The following is a 17,816-nucleotide window of genomic DNA, read 5'->3' as shown; positions in this document are numbered from 1 at the left end:
TGGGATCCTGCTCAAAGACCTTGCAGTGACTGTGATTGTATTCCGCGAAACAACACGTCCGGTACGTGCGAACGATCATCAATCTTTCGCCGTCGTCTGATCGAGCCAGGAACCACCTGCAACTGCCATGCCGCTTTTCTTTGAAAGGTTCTGGGATTAGGAAGGGTAGGGACACCAGGCGGCCTACAACATCATATCAAGTTGGAGTCAAATAAAAAAGGGCTCTTGGTTTAGTCAATCTTAAGAACAGCATGTTATGAGCATGAATATTTTTTCAGCAAATGTTGACAGTAATATAAGCAAGCCATCATGATATCATAGGAAAGTAACATACTGCTGTAACAGCCGTTTGTAGCGATGACTGGAGTAGGCCAGCAATACGTCCAGCCATAGAAGGAGTCGACAGCGTAAATGAAGCCCTTGTGTTCAATGGCATCAGAGAACCATGGAGGATGTATGATCCTGCGATGGACGTGCAGATTTATCCACTTACCGCAGTGACCTGTCAGATAGGCGAGACCGCGGTTGAAGAACGCAATTAGCCTGAAGTCTTTATAATTCGCAGATCTTGTGGGCACTTGGCAGATTACAACCTTGAGCAAATCAAACTTGGTATCATGTTGGCTACTGTAAGATTCCGAGTATTCTGGGCCGCGGTGCCAAAGCAGTGCAGTGTTAATCGAAGGAAGGGGGATCAATCGCCGGGTGTAGACCTCCACGAGCATCCAGCTGCCGCGACCGTCGACGAGCACCATCCAAGACGTGTTCATGCCGACCCAGTACATACCGTTAATGTAGTTGAGGCTGACGGGGATCGGATCGCAGTCAAGGGGGTTGATGCTCGCCACCCTACGATCGTTATGCTGCGTGACACGCCGTTTCTGAAGATCAGGCGGCATCAGCAAGCAAGGAGCTGGCTTAAAAAGCTCCGGCCTGAGGGCTTTGAGTAAACGGTACAGCCCCGACGAGCACGCGGCGAGCGGCATGGTACTGAGATTGTCCACACGCGAAACAATGAGCTTGATTACCTCTGTGGGGAGCGAATTCCAGCCACTCTTTCGGCGGACGCTGCTCGGTTCTGCCATTGTTAGTGCTTGGGTTTCGGACGAGGGGGGGAGGCGCCTTAGCGGGGATGGAAGATTGGACGAGATTATGTGCGGACAAAGATGGAGAAGCGAATATGTGCTGCGGGAAGTGGACAGGTGATGATGACTACAGCACGCCGCTTGACTTACGAGACACATACCAGCAGCGTAGGGTCATGTCGATGCCAGACAACTTGCTTGAGTGATCACAGTACTGGTACTCCCTACAATGCTATGCCCTAACTTGCTTGAGTAGAGTAGTAGAGTAGGACTCTGCTCTACTACTAGCACCGGAGGAGTAGTATATTCTAATCTAAAATAGTTACAAACTTCAATGCCCGAGCGTGGAACGACTACGAACCGTGCTCAAAGACCGTGTCTACGTGGTGTTTGGACATGGGCGACAACCTCAACGCCAACGGTGCTGCTCCCGTTGCACCGTATGTGTTTCTGTCCTTCCTGTTCGAAATCGTGGTAAAATTCATGTTTCTACTCTGTATCCTACTACTATGCTAGTCCACATGATTAGTTGCGAACGACGACTTCTTCCCCGACCTCGGCAACCTCATCCTCGACGACATGGGCGACAACGTCAACGCCGGCAACCAGTGAGATACAGGGTGTAGGAAGCGGTTTGGGAATTTGCATGCCTTTCCAACCAGTGAGATACTCCGTACAAAGTACGACAGAGAAATAACCACAGAGAAGGAAGCTAAAAGTAAACAATCAAACGAGCATTTTTGCATTTGTTTTGCATTGAATCGTTTCACAAGCTTGACTAGTGCTGTTTTTCTACTTTTACAAAAACCGCATCGTAATGTTAAAACGTGCATTTGCACGTACATAAGTAATAGTAGTACTCCCTCCGTCTAGGTGTATAAGTCTTCCCTCCTTCTTGGTCACGGTGCACAACCGAAGATGACTTATTGACCTGGACGGAGGGAGTAGCACAGTCTGCAAGCATATATCGAGAGAGACGTGTAGTGCGATAGTGGAAAAAAATTATATGAGACCAGGTCTCACGGTTAGCAGGTGAGACCCGTCCTGATGGATGACACGTGGCATTCACAAATCACAAAGCATCTAATCTCTCCCCCCTGATTTTAAGTGGGGGTGGGGGATGCTTTGTGATTTGTGAATGCCACGTGTCATCCATCAGGATGGGTCTCGCGTGAGACCTGGTCTCATAGAATTCTTTTCCTGCGATAGTATATAGTAAAGTTTGTGCTATATGCACGTACTTGCAAAATGCGTACGAATACACAAGGTTTCCAAACTTTCCCTTTTACATACTTAATTAAGGACGCTAAAAATTCCTGAACGTTCGGGATTTATCATTTGCGTCCCAAAACTAATGAGATCGCCTTACGAAACAAAAATTATACTCCTCCTAAAAGCCACGGCGCTCGCAGGAGCGCTTGCGGCGCGCCACGAGTGCCCTGGTGCGCGGCCATTTCCCAGCGCGCTGACACAACGCTTCTTCCTCAGCCTTGCAACTCGCGAGGTGCTGATTGGCGGCTTGCCGGCGGGCGAGCGCGATCTCACCGGTGTGGTGATCCGGCGCCAACAGGTACTCCTCCTCGCTGGAAGCGTGCACCCGGTCCACATACCGCCAAGCATAGATGAGGCGCTTGGGCCCGACTGCACTCAGGGCGTCAGCACGGGCATCCTCTGCTACCCTCACGGCCCTCGCACGAGCCTTCTGCCAAAGAGCCAATTGCCTGACTCTCTCGGACGCGACATAGGCCTCCCAGGCAGCTTGTTCCGCGGTGCGCTTCTCTTCCTCGGCCTTCTTCTCCGCCTCTATTTTGGCGCGCTCTGCTGGAGGCAAAGCCTCCCACAAGGCGACATCCATTTCTTTCCAAAGCTCCTCAAGGCTGGGGGGCTCGGCGGGCGGTGCGGCGTTCTCCTCGTAGCGGGGAGCTGACGCGTCCTCCCGCGCGCGTGCTGGCGAGATTGGGAACGCCGACGCGTCTACCTCGACGCGTCGCGGCGAGGAGCGGAACACCGACGCGTCCTCCTCGACTAGTGGCGGCGAGGAACGGAACGGCGACGCGTCGCGTAGTGGCGAGGAGCGGAACACCGACGCGTCCTCCTCGACTAGTGGCGGCGAGGAACGGAACGACGACGCGTGACCGTCCGCGCGGTGCAGCGAGGGGCTCCTAGGGCTTGGGAGGGGCGATGCCATGGTGGTCGACGTGAGAGGGAGGGGGAGGAGATAGCGATGAACGTGAACGTGAGGGGGAGGAGATAGCGATGTCGTGGGAGGCGCAGTATTTATAGCGAGCAATGGCACACCTACGTAAGATATGGACTGAGCTGCACTGACTTAACTGCCGGTCCAGTTGCGTCACTGACATGTGGGCCAGACCCCTGTTGGGCCCATATGTCAGTGACCGAATGCACCTGCAGTTAAGTAACAGCTACGTGGGCATATTTGTTGGAGTAAATTACGGGGGAGCGAAGGGGTGGAAATATTGCTGGTCACAACGGATTGGACGAGCGTGGGGGGAGGAGAGTCATGCATGCAGATTTTTTCACACGGGGTGGAGTGGTGGGACCGCCGGAGGGAGAAGGAGAGTTTGGCAGGCATATTGTTTCCACACATGGAGAGGAAAAAATTTGGAGACGAACGGGCTTCCTGCAGGTATGGGGAACGGTGCATAATAAGTCATCTTGCATGCCGGGCTAGGTATAGTCTCAAGTCATTAAAAACAAACACGCCCCACACATGTTCATATTTCAAGGTGCACTAAATTATTGCATGCGATGATTAAGGCTGGCCATAATGGTGGTATCTTAGCTGGTATCATGCACACGGGAATAGCAAACATGCTGATGTGGCAAAGAATTAAAGAAGAGAGGGGGGTTAGAGTAACTAGAGTTCATGCATGCATTGGTAAACACATTTTTTGTGGAGAACGACAACACTAGTTGAGTACTTTTGCAGACTTCAAAAACTATTCCACAATGTGTCAACATTCACAATGTCAAATCAATATTTTTACACTCATTATAAAACGTAGTTCTTATACTCCCTCCTTCCATCTATATAGGGCCTAATGCGTTTTTCGAGGCTAACTTTGACCAAATGTTAGAGCAATAATATATGACATGCAACTTACACAAAGCACATCATCAAATTCGTATGTGAAAGGAGCTTTCAATGATATAATTTTCACATTATGCATGTCATGTAGTATTAATTTTATCAATAGTCAAAGGCGGTCTTGAAAAACGCATTAGGCCCTATATAGATGGAAGGAGGGAGTACTCATTATAATCAGTACTCCCTCCGTCTAGGTGAGCAAGTCATCTTAGATTGTGCACTGTGACCAAGGAGGAGGGGAAAACGAGAGATCTTAATGTTTATTTGCTAATTAATAGCATTGCATGCAATGAACTAACCACTGCATGTCGTGTTTGGTAGTCTCAAGTCATTAAAAGCATGCACACCCACATCTCCTATTGGTTGATATGTCAAGAAACAAGAAACGAGGTAGAAGTTAATGCACCGCGCCTAAGTGTTTTGGGAGTATTGTAGATATTGATATTTTTAGTATAAATTTGGTCGTGGGATTTCATTGATGCCTGTCAAAGCGTTGACAGGTCTGCTATGCGTGACCTGAAGATGAAAGCGTTGAGCATCTCGAAGTTGATCAACAATCTTCAATTGTCAAAGATTAGCCGTTCGGCCAATAAGGTGGCACACTTAATCGCTAAGTATAGCTTTGACAATAGATTAGATGGTATTCTTGTAAATAACGTACCGCCCTGTGTGGTGAATATTGTATCGAATGAGTGTACTGGTGTGGCTGGTTAATTAATATAAGGTGGTGTTCAAAAAAAGTATAAATTTGGTCAAACACTTTGCAAACGGTTGACGGGAGTAAAAAGGACCAGAGGGAGTATCATGCATGCGGAGTAGGCAAAAAAATTGCTTGTCTAAAAAAGGCAAAAAAATTGCTCATTTATAGCCGGTCGAAGTCTCAAAGGGCGCGACCGCGCGAGGGAGGCGAAGGTCGTGGGAGGCGCGACGTTTGACGGAATTAAGTGAAGTTACATCCACGCGCCGGCATGGCGTGCGAACAGGCAGAAGCTATACCGTCAGGCCTACGATATGGGTCTAGTAGACATGACATCTAGTGGGTCCCGCATAGTTCTCGAGAACTCTTTGGGGGCTTGCAGCCGTTTATCCACCGGGCAAGCCAGCAACCCCACGCCGTTCGCACGCCCTACTCGTCCCCGTCTTCTACCTTACAACAGTTCGCTCCCAGTCGTCCCGTCCTTTCACATTAGTTCGCTCCCAGTTTTTTTTGCGGGGTACAACAGTTCAACTTCTCCTAACCCTCCTCCAAAATCCATGGCCTCCCAAATCTCCATGGTCGCCGCTGAGTACCAGGTTAGAGCCATCACCGGCGATCAGTTCATCGTCATCTACACACGTGGATCCGAGACGGTGAAAGCATGGCTTGCTCGCTTCCTACGCATGTTCAACAGTTCAACGGATGAGTGGGTCGCTGGGCTAGATGTTGAGTACACCACAGTCCTGGGACGAGAGAAGGATCTAAAGGACGAAGAGAGGAAGAAGCCCGCCGTGATCCAGGTTTGCGTACATAACGTTTGCTTGGTCTACCACATATGCCATGCCGACGTTGAGTGCCAGGATTTTAAGAACTTCCTCAAGGACAAAAGAGTGAAATTCGTTACTGTAGGCTTTAAGAACGACAGTGACGTCCTGCGTCGGATAGGTCTCGTTGTAGGCCAGCCCTTCGATCTCCAGAAGGCAAGCCTGGTGTCCTCCTCTCAACCTTCAATGCTGACCCTGGCAGCAGCCATGATTGATCCTTCGTACGCTAAACTGAAGAAACCTCATCACGAGTTTCATCATGCATGGGAGTCGAAGACATTAGATGAAGATCACATCCTGTACGCAGCAATGGATGCCTACCTTTGTTTAAATATCTACAAGGGTTGGATGAAGAAGCAGAGCCCAGTGTCCGGTTCAAGCAAAGAAGCGTCGGCGAAGAGGAAGAGGAAGAGGGACGAGGACGAAGTCGAGGACGTGGACTCGGACTCCAAGTAGGTGGCAGTGCCGTCGCTCATGCTGGTTCTACTGCAGTGTCAAGCGGACTAGTTGCTTATTAGTTTATTTTCAAGGGTGTGTTGTGCTGAGGCCCCAGCAGAACTATGTTTATGTTCTTTCTCGTTATTTGAACTCTTTAGTACGTACAGTAGTACTAGTACTATGTCTTACTACTGTTCTTCTTGCAGTTGGTACTACTGCTCGTATCTTCGTGTTCCTACTGTACTTAATACGTTCGTACTAGTAGTATAATTTGGGTCAGTCGATTTGTGAAAGAAGTTCGACGGAGCGAAGGAAGAAGACGGCAGAAGAGGTGGAAGAAGCCCTTCTAGCCATCCATGTTGCATCAAACGGCTCACATGAGTCGACTGACCCAAATTGCTCCTTCAGATTGCAGGATCCACGTGGCATTCAAGGCCTCAAAGTAGATTCCGCGTCCACACCTGGTTTGCGGGCTCGACCACGCGTGACCGGCTTCTACCGTGACAGCCACCACGCGCACCTCCTCCGCGCGGGCGAAGACGACAATGACACGCTAGTTCCTCCTCACCGGCGTGCTGGAGCACATGCTCGTCCTCCTCTTCGTATGCTGCGTGCATAGACGCGGCTCCACTAGCTGCTCGCGTGGTTGGCAGCGCAGCGGCATCGCGAGGAGGGACTGCAGACGTCGTGAGCGGGCGAGCCTTCGGCTTCATGGCACAGGGATGGCGGCGACACGGCGGTGATGGGCGAGAAATTGTTGGCCGGAGCAGGCGGGCGCCGACATGCGCAACGGCGGCGACGGCATATTGATGAGTGCGCGTGTGGGAGCTTACTTTAATTTTATATATAAGGTTGGTCAAACTTAAAATAAAACCATACTAGTACACGTAAACATTAGACTTAGGCAGCACTTTTATTAGTTACTAGCTTATGTTCTTACCCATTGGGACCAGCCTTAGTACCACGGCCACGATACGGAATCTTGTGCAAGCACGTGAACCGCGGCCGCGCGGTCGATCGAATGGTGCGTCACCGTGTCGCGCTCGAAGGATATCCACCGAACCTTTTTGTGTGTGTGAAAACAATCCTTGAATATTACTCAACTTTTTTCCCATGAAAGTTCTTGACGCTGTAATATTTCCATATATTTGAATTTAGCTCCAGTTCGTGTTTATTTGGATTTGGACGTTTTAGGTGGGCCCTAGTTTTTTTAATACTGATTTCGTGTGTGTGACTGGGAGAGAACGTGTGTATGTGTCCATATGTGTGTTGTGGCGGAAGGGCAATGTGGAGACGGTGTGCGTGTGATACAGACATAGAGAGGTGTGAATGTGCAAATGATCGTGCATGAGTGAGACATAGACAGATGCCGATAAGTTGTGTATACATGAAAGAATGGTCTTCTAGTTTACTTGTGTGTGTGTGTGAGAGAGAGAGAGAGATTGGGAGAGATAGACAGAGAGAGGAGCATCTGTAACACAACAACCATCTTTGTCGATTCGTCCGTCCCTCGCACGGTCGCATGCAACACATGCATCAACGCGCACATTTTGACACCCTCACCCGGCCCCTGCCCACCTCAAGGCCCGCACAATCTCTTCGTGAATACCCATTTCTCTCCTTAGGTTTGTTTTCTCTCAATATCTAACACACACACACACACAGAGACACACACAGCACAACACACACACACACACTCCCCCGAGCACACAATTCATCCCCATCCAAGGTTATATAACGGACCACTCTCGCTTGTGCTTCTTTGCACCCCAACATGCACAACACCTCAATCTTCAAAGAGGGCAACGAGCAGATCGAAGACGGCGACCACACCGCGCTAGAGAATGCAGTGTCATTTGGAAGTAGGGTGATGTGACGACGGCTGACTGACTCCTCCCCCACCCTCTCTCTCTTGCACAAAATTACCAATCCCTCTCTCCCCCGCACAAAATTGTCAATCCCTCAACCCACGAGATCCTTCCCCTCTCGTCCATGTTTTTCTTGCTCTCTCATCAAACATGTTGTCTCTTCTCCTTCCACGTATAAGAATCCAGATGCACACGCATCTCATGTATATTACATGTATGCATCTTTCTCACAGACCTAACTTCTTCCTCTCTCTTTCTCTCTCTATCTCTCTCTCTCTCTCTATGTCTCGTTAGGTTTGTCTCCTACTCTATCATCCACATACATACAATCTTTCCCGCCCAATCTGCTCCATCTTCAAAAGCTCTCTCTGCACGTTTCATTCACACATTGGGATATGTCAAAATGTTGCTTCTATAATGGCTGATGTAGAGTTATGGTTGTTCTTGTTGCATCCTACAAAGTAATAACTATGAAATGCATTTAGATTCTCATTTGACTGGGATTATGTGAGTTTGAGCATGTTGTGAAGTACTATAGACCTTGTATACATCTTGGGATTCGACAATGATTGTAACTATTGAATTGTATAGACCATTACATTCGAAGTCAATAGCCTAATATATTTATTTCACAATTTCAACAAATGATTAGTTCACTACAAACTAAGAAAACAAATGTGTACTCCCTCCATTTTTATTTAAGTCCGCGTATTAGCATTGGTCAAAGTCAAGTTTTGTAAACTCTCAGAAAGCTTATAACAAAAAATATTAACATATACAATAACAAATAAATACCATTAGATTCATTATTGAATGTACTTTCACATCATACATATTTGTTATGGTAAATGTTTATATTTTTCTATAAACTTGGTCAAACTTTAGGAAGTTTGACTTCGGTCAAACCTAATATGCAGAGTTTACTACTACTACTCGCTAGTTGCTTAGCCGAATCACTCAACACGCCACACGGGGAGTCCAGTGTCACAAAATTTTGAGGTCGGCGGGAAAATCTCCCGCGACCCTGATTCGAGCAGTGGGAAGTTACCATCATAGCCTTCGGAACAGGCCTACGGATGACGCTTGGTAGGGGGCTGTTTTCATAACTTCAGGTTCACCCTACCCAGCCAACCCCACCCCGGCACCCAGAGTAGTACACCTGAATACTCCCCAATTTCTATCCCCACCGCAAAATAGACTTCTCCACGGCACCGCAGCCTTCGTGCTCCTCCCCTTTACATCGGCGCACTCGTCCGCCGTAGCGCATCTGCCTCATCGACGACCTCATACGCCGCACTGGAGCCGGTCCATCGTCGTCGTCGTACACGGAGCCTCTTCCCCGGCATCATCTTCCACGGTCTCGTATCTGCTTCCCGGAAGCCGACGCCAAGCGCAGAAGTACCACCGTCGTGGACAATGAACTGACTCCCGTTGCCGACCATGACTCACAGAGGCCGCCGCGACCATCGTTCTCCTCCTTGATTGGTAATGTGTGTATTGAATCACTTAGCAGTACATGTGCAGTTCCAATTTTTTTCATACCTACCCTTCAAATTTCCTGGGTGCTATTGTTCCCGTAAAAGTAATTGGTCATAGACTCCATTGTCCAACAGAATATCAGCTTGTAATTGTGTGTCGCTCTTGTATCTCGCTGTGCTTGGGCAGGTTTTTCATCTACAACCAGTAGTGTGGCAAATGATGGAAACGTTTTTAGAACTAGCAAAATGCCCATGCGTTGCACGCATCAAGATGCATTTGTATGAGTAGCTTATCTTGTTGGAGATGCTCTAACATGGCAGACGAGTGCTTTAATATTGCCCACAAGATGCGCGAGTATTACTAGTAGTATATTTTCTTGCCATGTTGAGATTTTAAAACCACGAGTGTGAACATGCAGAGGAGCAATGAAGATCAAACACGGGATATTTGGGACATCTTCAAGGAGCGTGGCGAGTTAAAGAGTAGCTGCACCGAACCTGTAAAACGAGCTTTGGTAAGTAACACCCTTTCAATTACTTTCGTGTATCCTCGTGTTCTTCGATGTGTATATGTTGTAGTTTTTGTTTCTCTTAAGCGTGGTGTTCTTCGATGTGTAATAAGAAGAGTCTTAATCGTCCTAATGCTTTCGTTTTAAGCTTGATGTAGGAAGTGGGTGTTCTCACCTTGTAGTCTGTTTTTATTTATTTTTCCTTTTGAATTCACTTCTCCGAGTTCTGTTTATCTGGCTTCTACTAAATGGATCTAGGTTGCTCTGAGTATTGATCTAAAAAAGAAGTAACTTCATGTCAGGATGCAGTTCCTGCGAGGAGGGAAGTATGGTCAACCTCGAGATCATGTTTCCAAAATGAGGCTGGATTACACACAAGGTGCCAGTTCCCTAATGATGCTGGATTAGACACAAGGTGCAAATTCCCAGATGATGTTGGATTGCACACAAGCCAGGTGGAGTCGTCAGCAGTTCGTTTCCTCGTGGCATTAGTAAAGGATGAAAGAAAGCGTGCAGCAGCCCTTGAGAATGTAGCTGAGTTTCTAAAGAAGCGAAAAGAGCAATCAGATGCTCTCTTCACCCAAGCCAAAGAAGAGATGGAAGAAGCCCAACATTCCAAGTTCAACTTCCACATCAAACTCATGTTCACAGATATCTGCACATTCATACATAATGTCCACAACAATGATTCACTTCAAAGCCAAAAAAATGTGAGGAGAGTTATAAATAAAGAAAATCCTCTACTAGTTCCTGCTACCAGTGCAAGCACAACAAGTCAAGACCATGCGTAAATTAATTATATTTTAGTCATTTTTTGTGTTCTAAATGCCTGCTGGCTCGTAGAAGGACGTGTTGCCGGCACACACGCGGATTCAATGAAGGCAGGCGGGGCAGTCTTAAGCTGGTTGCACGCGGCGAGGAGGCGTGCTCAGCCGGGCCTGCAGTGAGTGCGGCCCTCTTGGCCGGCGCGCCGGTTCAATGCCTGCGCTATGAGAGGTCGCGTCCGTGTCAGAGAAATCACTCCCTCAAGTCCTTTTTTGTTTGGGTATAACAAAATCTCGTTTTCCATTCACATTTTAGTGGTAGGAGTTGTGCGTGTGTGTCTGAGAGAGAGAGGAGACGGTAGCCGGGGTTGTCTGATCGGTTAACAAATGAATAATGTCAGTCTGGGATGGAGACGAAAAGGAGACCGCAAGAAATGTTGTGTCTACAGGAGAGATAGAGTGAGTAATTTTAGTGGTATGAGTCATATGTAGAGACATATAGGGTGTGTGAGAGAATCCCATAGAGACAAAGACAAAGTGAAAGACGACTGGAGACTGTGTGTTTGGCGGTGAAAAAGAAAGCTTAGGTACCGAGTGATACCAGAGAACAGTAGAGACATGAGAGATAATGAAAACCGTGTAATTTATAATGATAGGGAGAGTGTGACACTTCTCAAGGGAGACGTCGAGAGACCATGTTTGCGAGGATAGGAGCAACATGAAGTGAGCGTGCGGGTGAGCTGGAGAAAAGAGAGTGATAGCTACCTGAAGGAGCATGCATGCGAGAGAGATGGGCGTGAAAGGAGTGAACAAAAAAGGGATTCAAATATTTGAATTCGAGATGATGATACATGTAATCCATACTCGAACCAAAATTGATCTATCAAACATGCATACTCATATGAATTCACGCACATCTATGTTATTTAATATGTAGATATTACTGATCCATACATTTTAGTAGAACATAATTTGGTTAAATTTTTCGAATTCAACCTTAAGATTTCGAGATCGTTGTATTTGTAAATCATATTATACATATAAAGGAGCAGAATTCTTTGTTGTGCTTTTGAAAGTATATATATAAAAAATGATGTATATAGAATGTAATTCCAATTGAAAATGGATCCCGCCGAAAAAAATAGAATACAAACGGGATTCAAATTGAGTTGGCACCGTAAACGTGCACTCTGCAAAATTTGAACGAAGCGGGGAAAGTCGCAGTAACCGCCCGAAACCAAAATCTGCGAGATGGAAATCACTACTGCCTATCCCTGCCACGCAAAGCCTATATGCTGGATTTCTATAGGTTTCGATAGGGGTAGGTTTGTAATTTCACCCAAACGTGACGTAACCGCCTCTCACCCGGATTCATACACGGTGGGCGCCAAAACACAGTGTGTCCTCGGCCGAAATCGACTCCCTCCCCGATTCATATTCATACACGGTGGGCGCCAAAAACAAACTCTCGTCGGCAAATATTCGGTGTATGCGAGATTACCGTCCTATCCCCAACCGACTAGTGTTGCTGTGATGTAGTAGAAATTTGAAACGGGGGCTAAGTTTGTAAATTTCCTCGCATTTGAGACAAGCGCGCCCTGAATACATGGTTCCCCCTTCCTCTCTACCTCCCTTTTCCCCATTCGTACTCCGTGGGCGCCAAAACACCCTCTCCACCCCACCCTCCTCCGTCCGCCGCCGTCCGCCACCCCATCCACCGCCGTCCTCCTCCACCATGCCGGAGCTGATACCCCGACGCCGCCGTCCATTACAAGAGATCGACCTCTCTCATCCACGGCTTCGGACCGGGATCCTTGCATCCCGTCCTCTCGCTTCATCCCCGCCGTCGTCCACCTTGCCGGCGCCGCTCCTACGACCGTCTCGTCCACCGCGCCCCGCCGCCACCGTCTACCCTCCTAGATCTGCTTCCACGCCGCCGACAGCCATCGCTACCGCAGCACCGTCAAATTCTCAGCAGATGCGTACACGGCGCCGCACCAGAGGCGGTACTCTTTCGTATCTGCTCAACTTATTTATCGCAGCAAGAAAATAGATCGCCACTGCTTTACTCTGATTTCTTGTCTTGGTTGCGAAGTTGCCTTTGTCCGGTTTGCACCTTCAGATCCGCCATGGCACGCTCAACACCATACTCGCAATGCTTATGGTTTTCCCCTTTTATATTCCACACTAGTTAAATCACAGTAGACTAAATTTCAAAATTGGGTCAGTCGATTTTTCAGAGCTCGCCGGAGTTCGCCGGTGCGATCGAAGGGGCTCGGGTGGTTGTGGGGCCTCGCCGAACGAAGAAAACTCGACGCGGGTGGGGGTTGGGGTGGGGTGGGGGTGGGGGTGGCGGAGGAACACAGGCGGTGGGGGCCGGTGGTCCGGCCGGCGGCCCGTGCGGTGTTCTGTATGGGAAGAATCAGAGACGAGGAAGAAGAAGGGTTAGGAGACGTAGGATCTTCATCCAACCGCCTGAAATGGTCGAGAGACAGCTAGGAGTTGCATTCTTAATGCGCTCTGGTTCATCATGTGTGGGCACTGCGCAACCAACATTTTATTATCCAAAATCTGCTTGCTCTTCTTTACCATGTTCCTCTTCCGTTCTTCTTTAATATGTACTCTCTCCGTTCCTAAATACAAGTCTTTGTATAGATTCCACCATGGACTACATATGGAGCAAAATGAGTGAATCTACACTCTAAAATGTACCTGGATACATCTGTATGTGATCCATAGTGGAAATCTCTACCAAGACTTATATTTTGGAACGGAGGGAGTATGATAGTAGTACAGTATGTTCCTTGTACTGAAGATGAGCAGGGACATTTGCAGTGTAGAGGTCTATACGGTCGGTTGTGATGGACACTTTGAGCCTCTTTGATTCGTAGGATCTTGTAAACATAGGAATAGGATTTGTAGTGGCCTGCCCACTTGAATCCTATAAGAATAGCAAGGAAATGCGGGGAGCTGTGTCGCCTTTGAGAGTTACATTGATATTAACAGTACCGCACCTTCACTTGAAGAGAGCTGGTATCCGAAGCCTTTCTAGCCGTACCGGCAATACTAGCACATATATTCCAGCAAGTTCCACTTTGCTGATTTTACTCTGATGCTTAAGGTTTTCCCGTTATATCTACACTATGATCTGTGTAGCTGCTTTGTGTCGCACTAGCAGCAGTCCACTCTTGAAGCTAAACACTGCAATGACTTACAAAATTGGCACCAAGGCATTGAGTGCCATTCTGGATGCAATGAAACTCATACGCTCCCCACCTGTTGATTCTTGTTCAGAATATGATCCTAATGACTATTCTAACCTCGAGGAGTCAAAGGCAGATGGCCTGTCCTGTTCACCCATCAAGGTGCCTGTTCTAATTTGGCAATGTTTTATTGATTGCGGGTATCTTGCATATGTTGTCTTGCATTTCTTCTACTTTGTTGCACCGCCATCTGCTTAGTTTACTCATCATATATGTCGAGATGCCATGCCCATCCATTATCAATACATATTCCATCTGTCATCATACCATGTTTTTCCACTCAAATGTTGTTCTTGTGCATCAGACATCAAAAAGGAAGAGGGTGATTGCCGAACCTGAAGGAGCACCAGCAAAGTCCTTGAAAAACGTGGTGGTGCCGGAGAAATCAGACAGCACCCCACTTATATTGGCTGTACAACCAGTGACACAAAACGTAGGACCGACTCCAGCAGACTGTACCCATACTTCACTGGCCACACCACTAGCCCCACCACACAGGACCTGCACTCCAGCAAAAGGTATACCGATTTCATTTGCCATAGCACCAGCTGTACCACAGAAAAATCCCACTCCAGCAAAAAGTACAGCAAGTCCACCGGCCGAAGACCTATCCCAACTGCAGAGACGGCCAATTCCTGCAGATTGGAACCCCATTCCATTTATTCCCAGTTTAAAAGACAATGCTTTCAATGTTGTTAGGGACTACGTGCATATATTCCCATCATGGGAAGATTATTGTGAAGACAAACACCATTTTCACATCTTCCTGTCCAACTTACGTGTAAGTGCTATTATTCATGGCTATTATTTTCCTGTTTTCTGCTGATTGAACACATCAATGATTTACATTACATTGTTGTAACTAGGCGAGGGTCAATCTGGATAGTCATGACGAGCAAAGCTTGCTTGTGCTTTTCAAGGAAGCATTGCAGCAGTATCGGTGTTACCTGAGGAAATCACACTTTGATGGCAAGTCTATAAACGAATTTCCGGTGAAGTCTCCTGTGCTAAATTTAGAAGACATTGAATGGAAAAACCTTGTTATGCACTGGTCTCGTTCCCAGGATGAGGTACTGTCTATGAAATCACATGACAATTTGAACTTCTACTTTTCCGCATGTGCCTTACGGATCTTTTTTGCAGGAAATCTGCTCGAAGAAGAATTCCGGTTTGACAAGAACGACAGGATATCGCAAATATGCTGCCCGCTGCTTTGCTCTTGTTAGTACCTGTTGTCCTGTATCACTGTACTTGCATACATACCTGGTTCATTATGTGACAGCAGTATGCATGATAGCTTGCTTATCAATTGTTCGCTCCAAATTATCTGATCTGTATGAATGGTTACATTAGTGTAGAATATATCCAATGCCAATGTTTTTTTAGCTCTGCATTGTTCTTGTAAGTACATGCTGTCCTTTATCAGTGTACTTATAATGACAGGTAGTTGTTCATGTACCATCACTCTGCAGCTTATTTTCCTTTGCCCTCCATTTTCTACACATCAGATCTATATTTACTCTTACCATAAGGTTGGTACTGAAGAAGTTTAGCTGTGCATTGCTCTTGGCTGTACCTTTTGCCTGTATCGCTGCACTTACATTTATAGCTACTTGGTTATGTAGCATCACTCTTCATCTTATCTTAAATATTCTCCATTTTTTCGTATATTATCACATCTATATTTACTCTTAACAAAATGTAGAATAAAGGCAATGCTTTTGAAGAAGATTCTGTGGTAAACTTCTTGAATTGCCCCCCCCATCAGCATGGACAAGGCCTTTATAGAGCCTGTCTTCACCAATAATGTAAGTTTGTCCATCTCAAGCCTTCAAACTTTGTTGTATATATTTGGTTAGGCATGACTGCAACAGCTGTTTATTTTTGGTGTTTGCATCAAATTGCTTGTTTAAAGTTTATTATATGTAGTTCATAAACAAAAGTTCGTCCTTTCTCAATTTAAGTTTTCAGTTGTACAACCAAGTTCCTTCTTCATACCATGTAAATTAAACTATACAGAGCAAGTGATCTTCTTTTGCACTGCATGTATGCTTCTGTTCTTCATCTGTAATCCAGTGGTGTGGTGAACCTACCCACTACAGCACAATGTCATATTCTGCAATGTCTTAACTATGAAAAATGTCATATCATTCTACTATTATTTAAACCGTCTCTTTATTTGCCAATCTGAAATGGTATAAATTGACAGCACACTAACCATTGATACTTATGAGTTCTTGATCTGTAATCCAGTGGTGTCGTGAAGCTGCCAACTCCTTCACAATGTCATTTCCTGCCATGTCTTGACCTGAACAATACCATATTGTGTTAATGCAAATTTAAACTGTGTCACTTTATTCGTCAATAAGAAATGTGATGAATTGTCAGCACTGATACTTTTATGTGCAAAACCTGTCATCTGTCTGCTTGTTTATCTTTCAGAGTGAGGAAGATATAAGTGTTGAACAAGCGCAGTCTCATCATCTTGCTCAGCTGCTTGCGCTGCAGCTCCCCAGCAGGGCTAACCTTTCTTGAACTCTATTGAAGTGCTGTCGGTTTTGTATATTATTTTGTCGGCGTGTTTATTTGCACTGGTGGCGATCTTTGATGCCCAGTGTATGTAATCTGCTGTCTGCTTGTGCTTTATTATCATAGTGGCGAACTTTGATGCCCAGTGGATGTAATATGCCGTAATTTCTTTATTGTATAGTATAGGTTTTTTCTTATTCACGATGTTGTAGTTATTTTACTGTATATATATCCTGTCTTCGCAGTAAACCGGCCAAACCGTAAAATTACGGTACATAATCGGGCCGTCATGCAATCACGATGTAGGTTGGGCCTGAAACGTGCCGATCAGCTCACGGGCCGGCAGCAGCCCGAAATGAACCCCGGCCCATGATTGTGCGAATCAAATCACAGGCTTTTAACAGGCCGAAAAATTGACTCGGTCCTTGTTTGGCCCAACCAGATATCGGCTGCGAGCAGGCCGGATGCAAACCGGGCCGTAGTTAGGCCCAACTATATGACGGGCTTTTAACAGGCTGAAATTAATATAGGGCCGAAATGTTAAACGGGCCCTTAACAGGCCAAAACTAATATCAGGCCGAATTACTAAGTGGGCCTTTAGCAAGTGGGTCCAAAAGCATAGTGTCCAGTTGACGGGCCTAATCTGATATGGGCCATAATTAGGCACAAAACCTCTTAAAGGGCCGGACCTGATCTGGGCCGTAATTTGGACCAGAACGTGGTAGGCTTTTAACGGGCCGAATCTCATATGGGCCACTATTAGGCCCGGAGCGTGGCAGGCCATTAATAGACCGCATCAAATATGGGCCGGCATTTGGCCCAAAACATGGCAGCCAGTTAACGGGCCGGCCTACTAGGGTCCTCAAAAATCTTATGGGCCTACAGCTGGGCCGGCCCATTAATGTCGGCGAAATCTCGTGGGCCTTTAGCTGGGCCGGCCCATTATGATCCGCAAGAATTTTGTGGGCCTTTACTTGGGCTGGCCTATTATGGCACACAAAAATCTTGTGGGCCTTTACCTGGGCCGGCCCATTATGGCCCATGAAATCTTATGGGCCTTTAGCTGGGCCAGCCCTTTATGGTCCGCAAAATCTCGTGGGCTTTTAGCTGGGTCGGCCCATTATGGTTCGCAAAATCTTGTGGGCCTTTAGTTGGGCCGGCCCATTTAAACTTGTTGGGCCGTGCCACGTGTCGACGTATCATAGGCGCCTTCTGTCCAGTGAGTGGATGACATCTATCCCGACGATGAGCT

The sequence above is a fragment of the Triticum aestivum genome, chromosome 5A (genome assembly GCF_018294505.1).
Source record: "Triticum aestivum cultivar Chinese Spring chromosome 5A, IWGSC CS RefSeq v2.1, whole genome shotgun sequence".
NCBI lineage: Eukaryota > Viridiplantae > Streptophyta > Magnoliopsida > Poales > Poaceae > Triticum > Triticum aestivum.
The sequence above is the reverse complement of the archived record's forward strand: the minus strand, read 5'-3'. Positions refer to the sequence as shown.